A 10,191-nucleotide genomic window follows, 5' to 3' on the forward strand; every position below is an offset into this window, starting at 1 on the left:
TAACGGGAATGTAAATTTTTAAGATCTTCCCTGCCCCTAGGCTAAAGTGCACCTGGAGCCTGGGGTGGGAGGCTTGTTTTTCAGTAGATACTTCTTGATTGGCCAGTGAGTCAATAAGGTTGTTACATTCTCTGAGCCAGGAGAAGGCTATATAAGCCCAGATGTGTAGCTTTGTTTTTGGGGCTCACTTTGAGAAGTGTTCTGTGATTTGATCTGGATTCTGGGAAGCCGTTGTCCAGAGCCCCCTGGCTTTAAAAAACCCAGATGTTGAAACCCAGATGTTGATTTGGTATGGATGTAATGGTTGGACAGTTTGGAAAGCTGTCTACTTGATCTGTTTCTGTCTTGATACTTCTGCCTGTATACTTTGAAGTTCGGGGTGCTGACCTTTTTCCCCTGAACGAGGTAAACAATACATATGTTTGACTGATTAAAGTAAGCTTGTTAACCCATTTTGAGTTGCTTTCCTTTAACAAAGCAGATCCAAGAACCTGTATGGGCAGCCACCCTGAGGATGCTTGGGGTGCTTGCTGCTACAAGTATTAGAATTAATTTTTTCTTTAAATGTTAGGTAGAATTCACTTGTAAATCCATATGGCCCTGGAGATTTTGCCCTAGGGAGTTTATTGATGACTTCTTCAATTTATTTGTCTGAAATGGGGTTATTTAAATATTTTATTTCCTCTTCTGTTAAGCTGGTCAATTTATATTCATTACATGAAGAGGCACAAAGATATATTACAATAGAGTGAAAGGAGGGAGATGAGCATTGTTTGAAATTTACTCTCATTGGAATGGTCTCTAGCAGGGAATAACATACTCAGTTAGGCACAGAAATCTATATAGGATAAGTCCTATGAGCATTAGGAAGGGAAAGAGGAAAGAAAAGGGAAGGTGGGAACAGAAAATGCAACTGATTGAGGAAGGAGGTGGTCAAAAGCAAAACTCTAGTGAGGAGGGAAAGGGAGAAGGGGAAAAGAAAACCATAAATGGGAGGGGCATAGGATGGATAGAAAGACACAGATAGCAATCATAACTGTGCATATGAATGGGATGAACTCTTCCATAAACAGAAATGGATAGAAATATGGATCAAATACCATAATCCTACAATATGTTGTTTACAAGAAACACCTTTGAAACAGAGGGATATGCACAAGGTAAAAGTAAAAGACTGGAGTAGAATATATTATACTTCAGCTGAAGTAAAAAAAAAAAAAGCAGGGGTAGAAATCCTGATCTCAGACAAAGCAAAAGCAAAAAGAGATCTAATTAAAAGAGTTAAACAAGGAAACTGCATTCTACTGAAGGGAACCATAAACAATGAAGTAATACCATTGCTAAACATGTATGCATCAAGTGGTATAGCATCCAGATTCTTGGAGGAGAAGTTAAGGGAGTTAAAGGAAGAAATTGACAGCAAAACTATACTAGTGGGGGACCTCCACTTCTCCCTTTCAGAACTAGATATTTATTAAACTACAAAATAAGAAAGAAATTAAGGAGGTGAATATGTAATTTTTTAAAGTTAGATGTGGTAAAACTCTGGAGAAAAGTGAATGGGGAAAGAAAAGAATATACTTTTTTCTCAGTGGTACATGACACCTACACAAAAATTGATCATATACTAGGGTATGAAAACCTCACAATTCAATGCAGAAAGGCAAAACTATTACATGCATCCTTTTCATATCATGATACAATAAAAATTATATGTAATAAATGACCATGGAAAGATAGACTAAAAATTAATTGGAAACTACATAATCTAATCCTGAAGAGTGAATGGGCCAAACAACAAATCATAGAAACAATTAATAGCTTTACCTAAGAGAATGACAATAATGAGACAGCATACCAGAACTTATAGGATACAGCAAAAGTTGTTCTTATGGGAATTTTCACATCTCTAAATATTTACATGAATAGAATAGAGAATGAGGAGATAAATGAATTGTGCATGCACTAAAAAAGCTAGAAAAAGAGCAAATTTGAAATCCTCAATTAAGTACCAAATTAGAAACACTGAAAACCAAAAGAGATTAATAAAATTGAAATTAAGTAAACTATTGAAGTAATGAATAAAACTATGAGCTGGCTTAATAAAAACATGATGAAATAGATAAACTGTTGGTTAATTTAATTTAAAAAAAGAAAAAAATATCAAATTACCAGTATCAAAAATGAAAAGGGTGAATCCACCACCAATGAAGAGGAAATTAAAGCAGCAATTATGAGCTATTTTGCCCAACTGTATGCCAATAAATTTGACAATTTCAGTGAAATGGATCAATATTTACATAAAGTATAAATTGCCAAGCTTAACAGAAGAGGAAATAAAATACTTAAATAACAACATTTCAGAAAAATAAATTGAACAAGCCATAAATAAATTCCATAGGGGAAAATAATCTGCAGGGCCAGATAGATTTACAAGCAAATTCTATCAAACATTTAATGAAAAAATTAATTCCAATACTATATAGATCGGAAAATAGCCAAAGAAGGACTACCACCAAATTCTTATTATACAAATATGATATTGAAACCTAAACCTGGAAAAGTCAAAACAAGAGAAAGAAAATTATAGATCAATTTCCCTAATGAATATAGATGAAAACATTTAAAATAAAATATTAACAAAAAGATTACAGCAATATATCAAGAGCATAATATACTATGATCAGATAGGATTCATGGAAGGAATTCAGGGCTGGTTCAATATCAGGAAAACTATGAGCATAATTGACTATATCAACATCAAAACTTACAGAAACCATATGATTATCTCAATAGATGCAGAAAAATCTTTTGACAAAATACAGCACCTATTTCTATTAAAAACACTAGAGGACATAGTAATAAATGGAGTGTTTCTTAAAATGATAAGAAGCATCTACCTAAAACCATTAACAAACATCATATGTAGTGGAGATATGCTAGAAGCATTTCCAAAAAGATTGAGGGAGAAACTAGGATGTCCATTATCACCAGATTATTAAATATGGCACTAGAAATGATAGCTTTAGCAAAAAGAGAAAAAGAACTTGAAGGAATTAGAATAGGGAAAGAAGAAAAAAAAGGTATCACTTTTTGAAGATGATATGATGACATACTTAGAGAACCCTAGAAAATCAAGAAAAAAAACTACTTGAAACAATAAAGAACTTTAACGAAGTTGCAGGTCATAAAATAAACCTACATAAATCATCTATTTATTTCTAACAAAGTCCAATAGCTAGAGATAGAAAAAGAAAATCCAATTAAAGTTACTGTAGATATTACAAAAGAAATGGAACTCTACATGCCAAAATAAATCAAGGAACAATTACAAAACACTTTTCACACAAAGTCAGATATAATTAATTGAAAATCATCAGTTGCTCATGAGTAGGTTGAGCTAATATAATGCAAATGACAATTCTACCTAAATTAACTTACTTATTCAGTATCATACCAATCAAACTTCCAAAAATTATTTTATAGAGCTGGAAAGATAATATCACAATTCATCTGGAAGAATAAAATGTCCAGAAATGTAAAGGGAATTAATGAAAAGAAATGCTAGGGAAGGTAGCCAGTTCTTACCAGATCTTAAGTTGTATTATAAAGCATCAATCATCAAAACTATTTGGTACTGGATAAGAAATAGTGGTCTAACACTGGAATAGGTTAGGTAGACATGATACAGTAGTCAGTGAATATAGTAATCTACTGTTTGACAAACCCAAAGACTCCAGTTTCTGTGATTAGAACTCACTATTTGGGGGGGGGGGGGTGGAGTCAAGATGGTGGAGTAGAAGCAGGACCTCCGAGTGGCTCTGGCTTCCACCTTCCCCAATCCATGTAAAAAGGGGACTCTAAACAAACTTTGGAGCTGCAGAACCCACAAAATGACACAGAGAAGCTAACCTCCCGCTGAGGACAACACTCAGGCCAGCAGGAATCAGCCAGCACTGTGCTCTGGGAGACAAGCCCACTAACACACCTAAGGCTTTATCCCCAGGGCAGGCCTGACCAGCCCTCGGCCAGAGGGACCCCAGATCAGCAGCAGCTGTGGCCATTTCCAGATTTATCAACACATAGATGCAAAGGACAAAGTGAGAGGTCCGTGCAGTCTGGACTTTGGGACCCAGTGAGTGGGAGTGCATGGCTTTTGCCCCTGGGGCGAGAAGCCACTGAGACGCTGCCTGAACAGCCAGCCAGCCACGTGGAAGCTTCAGCTCCTGGCCTTCAGAGTGTAGGGGGACCAAGCACCAGTCTGAGGGGTAATCGTTCTTACTTTAACCTGCTTGGATCTGGATTGCAATCTAGAGTGGAGGTCCTGGGGTGTGTGTCCAGCTTGCCAGAGCATGTGGAGACCTCAGAAAGTGCACCCATCTAATAGCTCCATCAGCTGAGAAAACCCCAGCGTTAGGGATGAAAGCTCCCCTGTCTGGTGGCAGATTCCTACTATGGCAAAAAGCCCAGGGGTCAAGTGACTGATGGGCAACATGACCAGGCAAAGGAAACAAAGCAGTCAGAATATTGCAACATTAGACTCCTATTTTGGGGACAAAATGGAGCAAAGCATGGAACAGGAGGAAGACAGTGAAGTCAGAACTGCTGCACGAAAAGCTTCAAAGAAAAATATGAGCTGGTTACAGGCCATAGAGAACCTTAAGAAGCAGATAAGAGAAATGGAGGAAAAATTGGGAAGAGAAATGAGAACAGTGCAAGAAAATTGTGAAATGAGAGTTAACAGCCTGAGTGAGGAAAATAATACCTTAAAAATAGACTAACTCAAATGGCAAAAAGAGGCTAAAAAGGCAATGAGGAGAAGAATGCCTTCAAAAGCCAGATTTGCCAGATGGAAAAAGAATCTCAAACGCTCACTGAGGAGAATCATTGCTTCAGAATTAAATTGGAGCAAATGGAAGCTAATGACTTTATGAGAAATCAAGATGCTGTTAAACAGATCCAAATAGATGAAAGAATAGAAGGCAATGTGAAATATCTCATGGGAAAAACCACTGACCTGGAAAATAGATCCAGGAGAGATAATTTAAAAATTCTTGGACTACCTGAAAGTCATGATCAAAGTAAGAACCTAGAAATCATCCTCCAGGAAGTTCTCAAAGAAAACTGCCCTGATGCTGAGCCATAGGGCAAAATAGAGGTTTAAAGAATCCACCAATCACCTCCTGAAAAAGATCCTAAAAAGAAAAGTTCCAGGAATATTATAGCCAGGATCTGGAATTCCCAGATTAAGGAGAGAATATTACAAGCAGTCAGGAAGAAACAATATGAATACTGTGGAAACACAATCAGGATAACCCAGGATCTGGCAGCTTCTACATTGAGGGATCACAGGGCTTAGAATATGATATTCTGGAGGTTAAAGGAGCTGGAATTAAAACCAAGCGTCACCTACCCAGCAAAACTGAGTATCATGTTTCAGGGGAAAATATGGTTATTCAGTGGAATAGAGGACTTTCAAGCATTCTTGCTGAAAAAACCAGAGTTGAATAGAAAATTTGACATTCAGATACAAGAAGCAAGAGAAACATGAGAAGGTAAACAGGGAAAAGAAATCATAAGGAACTTATCAAAGTTGAACTATTAACATTCCTACATGGAAAAACAATAATTGTAACTTATGAAACTTTTCTCAGTAGTTGAAGGGAATAGAAATATTTATATATGAGGGTATATGGGCATATGAATACATATGTGAATGTGGGTATGTATGTTTACAGGTATACAGAGATAGAGGGGACAGGACCAATTTAACAGGAAGGGATGATACTTCAAAGGTGAAATTAAGAGGTGAGAGAGGAATATAATGAGAGGAGATGGGGAGAGACAGAATGGGGTAAACTATCTCATATAGAAGAGGCAAGGGAAAATGGTTACAGTGGAGGGGAAGAATAGGAAGATAAAAGGGAATGGGTCAACCTTATTCTCAATGAATTTGGCTTGGGGAGGGAATGAAATATACACTAAATAAGGTATCTCACCCTACAGGAGAGTAGGGGGAAGGGGATGAGAGGGGGGATGATGGAAGGGAAGGCAGGCTGAGGGGGAGGGAAGTTGGGAGCACCCACTTTTTAAAAGGGACAGGATTAAAGTAGAGAATACAACAAGTGGGAGGTGGAACAGGAAGGAGGGAAATATAGTCAGAATTTTACAATATATCTACTATGTTATTGTTTTGCATTAGCCACACATGTCCAACCTATACTGAACTGCATATCTTCCCAGTAAGGGTGGGAGACAAGGGAGGAAGGGAATAAATCTTGAATTCAAATTTTTAAAATAAAATACTCAAATATGTATATGTATATGTATATATATATATATATAGTATTATTAATACAATTTTATGTGTAATTTGGAAATAAGGTATACAGGCATTGGGGCATAGAGATCCACTGGAAAAGTCCAAAGGGGTATGGGAGAAAATATGGGAGAGAGCAGATTGGAGGAGGGGATATCTGTGGGACTGCTATTTTGGGGTGGTGGGTAGGGGAAAAACGGGGAGAAATTTTATAACTTAAAATCTGGAGGAAATGAATGATGTAAATCAGAAGTTAATAAATAACTTGAAAAAAATAATAAAAGAAAAAACAGAATTCTTCTAGGAATAGCAGCCAAGCTCCTAGTTATGTATGGTTTGGGAAACGATTACCAAGAGGCATCTTGTCTTTGTTTCTATGGAAAGTATTTTTTAATTGTTATTTGTACTTGTTCTTGACAGGACTATGACATTGGGAAGGTGGTGTCATGACTTTCAAGTGAATTCTGTTTAAGTGAGGCAGGGCTGTGCGAAGTACTGGCCTCACTTTCTCCTCCAGTGCCATCTGGGTCCAGTGGCAAGATACAGATCAGGATGACTGGAAATGGCCCTGGATGCAGTGGCAGACCTTGGTTATTTTAGGCTGAGATCTTTCTCAGGTTTCAGTTAATATGAGGCAATGCCTTTTCACTGATTAAGACTAGGTAAGAAATAAGGCAAAGAATAGTCTATTTTACCTAGTAAAAAAAAAATTAATCTGGGAGGGGAAGAACCTCAGGGTTTCTGAACAAAACAGAAATAAATGCTATTCACACTCACTCTGATCTATCAGAGTCCCAACAATGACCAAATGAGGCTTGGACAATCAAAGAAAGTCATAGTAATTTGGGTTTAAGGCATGATCCTTAAAAAAAGAAATCTGGCCCATAAACCACAAGATATCTTGCAAAGTTTCAATGATAAAAAAATGCATATTCCTTTGGGTATATAATAAAATTCTTTTATATTCTTTAAAAAAAGGACTCACTATTTGACAAAAATGTCTGGGAAAACTCAAAATACTATGGCAGAAAGTAGGCATAGACCAACATCTTACACCATATACCAAAATTAAGTCAAAATGGGTGCGAGATTTAGATGTAAAAACTGATACCATAAGCAAACTGGGAGAGCAAAGAATAGTTTACTCAGGAGATATATGGAGAAGTAATGATTAAACAAGAGATATAGAATATTATGAAATGCAAAATGGTTAGTTTGGATTACATCAAGTTGAAAAGTTTTTGCAGAAACAGAATCAATGCAGCCAAGATTAAGAGGGAAGCAGAAACTGGGAACAAATTTTTATAACCAGTGTCTCTGATAAAGGTTTAATTTCTAAAATATATAGAGAACTGAGTCAAACTTATGAGAATACAAGTCATTCCTCAACTGAGAATTGGTCAAAGGATATGAACAGACAGTTTTCAGATGAAGAAATTAAAGCTATTTATAAACATGAAAAAATGCTCTAAATCAGTATTGATTAGAGAAATGCAAATCAAAATGACTCAGATATTAAATAACAGCTTAACAGATTGACTAACCTGACAAAACAGGAAGATGATAAATGAACAGGTGGGAAAATTGGAAGACAAAGGAAACAATGTATTCATTGTTTGTGGAGTTATGAACTGATCCAACCATTCTGGACAGCAATTTGAAATTATTCTCAAAGGGCTATAAACCTGTGTATACCTTTGACCCAGCAATACCATTTCTAGGTCTGTATCCTAAAGATATCATACAAATGGGAGAAGCACCCACGTGTACAGAAATATTTATAGCAGTTCTTTTTGTTGTGTCAAGGAATTGGTAATTAAGGCGATGCCCATCAGTTGAGGAATGCCTGAAAAAATTGTGTTATATGAATATAATGGAATCCTATTGTGCTATAAGAAATGCTGAGTGGGCTGACTTCAGAAAAACCTGGAAATACTTGAATGAACTGATACTGAGTGAAGGGAGGAGAACCAGGAGAACATTGTACACAGTAACAACCACAATGTGTGATGACTAACTTAGCAATGCAAGGATCCAAGACAACTACATAAGACTTATGATGGAAAATGTTGTCCACCTCCAGAAAAAGAGCTATGGAGTCTGAATGCTGATTGAAGCATATTATTTTCCCTTTCTCTATTTTTTATCTTTTTTCTGCCTTTCTCATGGTTTCTCCCACTAATTCTAATTCTTTGCAATATGACTAATGTGAAAATGGGTTATATGTATGTGTGTATGTATGTATGTAGAGCCTACATCAAATTACATGCTGTCTTGGGGTGGGGGAAAGGGAGACATAGGAAGAAATTTTGGAATTCAAAATCTTATGGAAGTGAATATTGAAAAGTAAAAATAAATATGTTAAAAGGAAAAAATGTTGGGAAATCTTCTGTTTTGTTGAATGTCTATTTTCTCCTTTAAATACTCAGTTTTGCAGGGAGGTGATATTTGGTTGCAATCCTAGTTCATTTGCCCTCTGTAATATGTTCCAAGTCCTCTAATTCTTTAATGTAGAAGCTGTGAAATCTTGTATTATCATGACTGTAGTTTTATGATACTTGAATTGTTTCTTTTGTGTTGCTTACAGTATTTTCTCCTTTTTCTAGGAACTCTGGAATTTGGTTATAATATTCCTGGGCGTTTTCATTTTGAGATCCAGGTGATTGGTGGATTCTTTCTGAACATAATATTTCAAAAAAATCATAAAACCATACCCAGAGTTCTAAGAACCAGAGGATGAAGTGTAAATAAGAAAAATCCACTGATTACCTCCTAAAAAGAACCCCCAAATGAAAAATCCCAGGAACATTAGTACTTCCAAGTCAAAGATAAAATTCTGCAGCAGTCAGAAAGAATATAACTAATGGGGAGTCACAGTCAAAATTACACATGATGTAGAAGTCAACAAAAGGAAAGTTTGGAATACAATATTCTAGAAGGCATAGAATACAAACTCACACTCAACATTAACCAGCAACACAGTGCAATTTTTAAAATACATATTTATTTAATATTTTATCTTTCCCCAAACTATATGCATTAAATTTTTTTAACATTGATTTAAAAAATTTCGAGTTTCAAATTCTCTCACTCCTTTCCTTCCCCCCCCCCATAGAGAAGGCAAGCAATTTGATACAGGTAATACATGTGTAACCATACAAAACATATTGCATATTCATCACATGTTATGAAAGAAAACAGACAAAAAATTCTAACAAAAATAAGGTAAAGGGTGCAGCAAAGTGGTGCAGTGAATAGAGCACAGATCTTGGAGTCAGGAGGACCTGAGTTCAAATCCAGCCTGAGACACTTGACACTTAACTAGCTGTGTGACCTTGGGCAATACACTTAACCTCAACTGCCTTGCTTTCTTCCTCCCAAAAAAAATAAAGTAAAAAAGAAGTATACTTCAATCTGCATTTAGACTTCATCATTTCTCTCTCTCTTGAAATTGATGTATAAGGCAAGCAAAAGAGTACTCAGCACCTTGTTTCAGTTCAAATATCTTTTGAAGTGACCACCAGAAATCATACACCAATGCCCCTTAAACCTGCTAGAGGAGACCCCTACTAGGTTCCTTGGAAACCACCTAATAGGCCCGAATAGTAAAGAAATGTTTCACCTGTGTTGCTAGAAACATGCCACAGATTTCCACGGATTCCAAGGCTTTGCTAAGGGATCATGGCTTTGCTTCAGTAGGAACAATACTAAGGCTTCGCTTCAATAGGAACAATACTAATGACACTGCACCCCCTTAGAAACATACTCTGTTGCTAGCAAACACATTTTCTATGAAATTATGTCTAACAGAAAGCTTGCTGCTGTCTTTCCCTCTGAGAGGCAGTCACCGGCTGGTTAATAAACACTCCTAT

Source organism: Petaurus breviceps, unplaced genomic scaffold (assembly GCF_028583685.1).
Source record: "Petaurus breviceps papuanus isolate PSGF00001 unplaced genomic scaffold, PetGlider_PUasm1.0 90925, whole genome shotgun sequence".
NCBI lineage: Eukaryota > Metazoa > Chordata > Mammalia > Diprotodontia > Petauridae > Petaurus > Petaurus breviceps.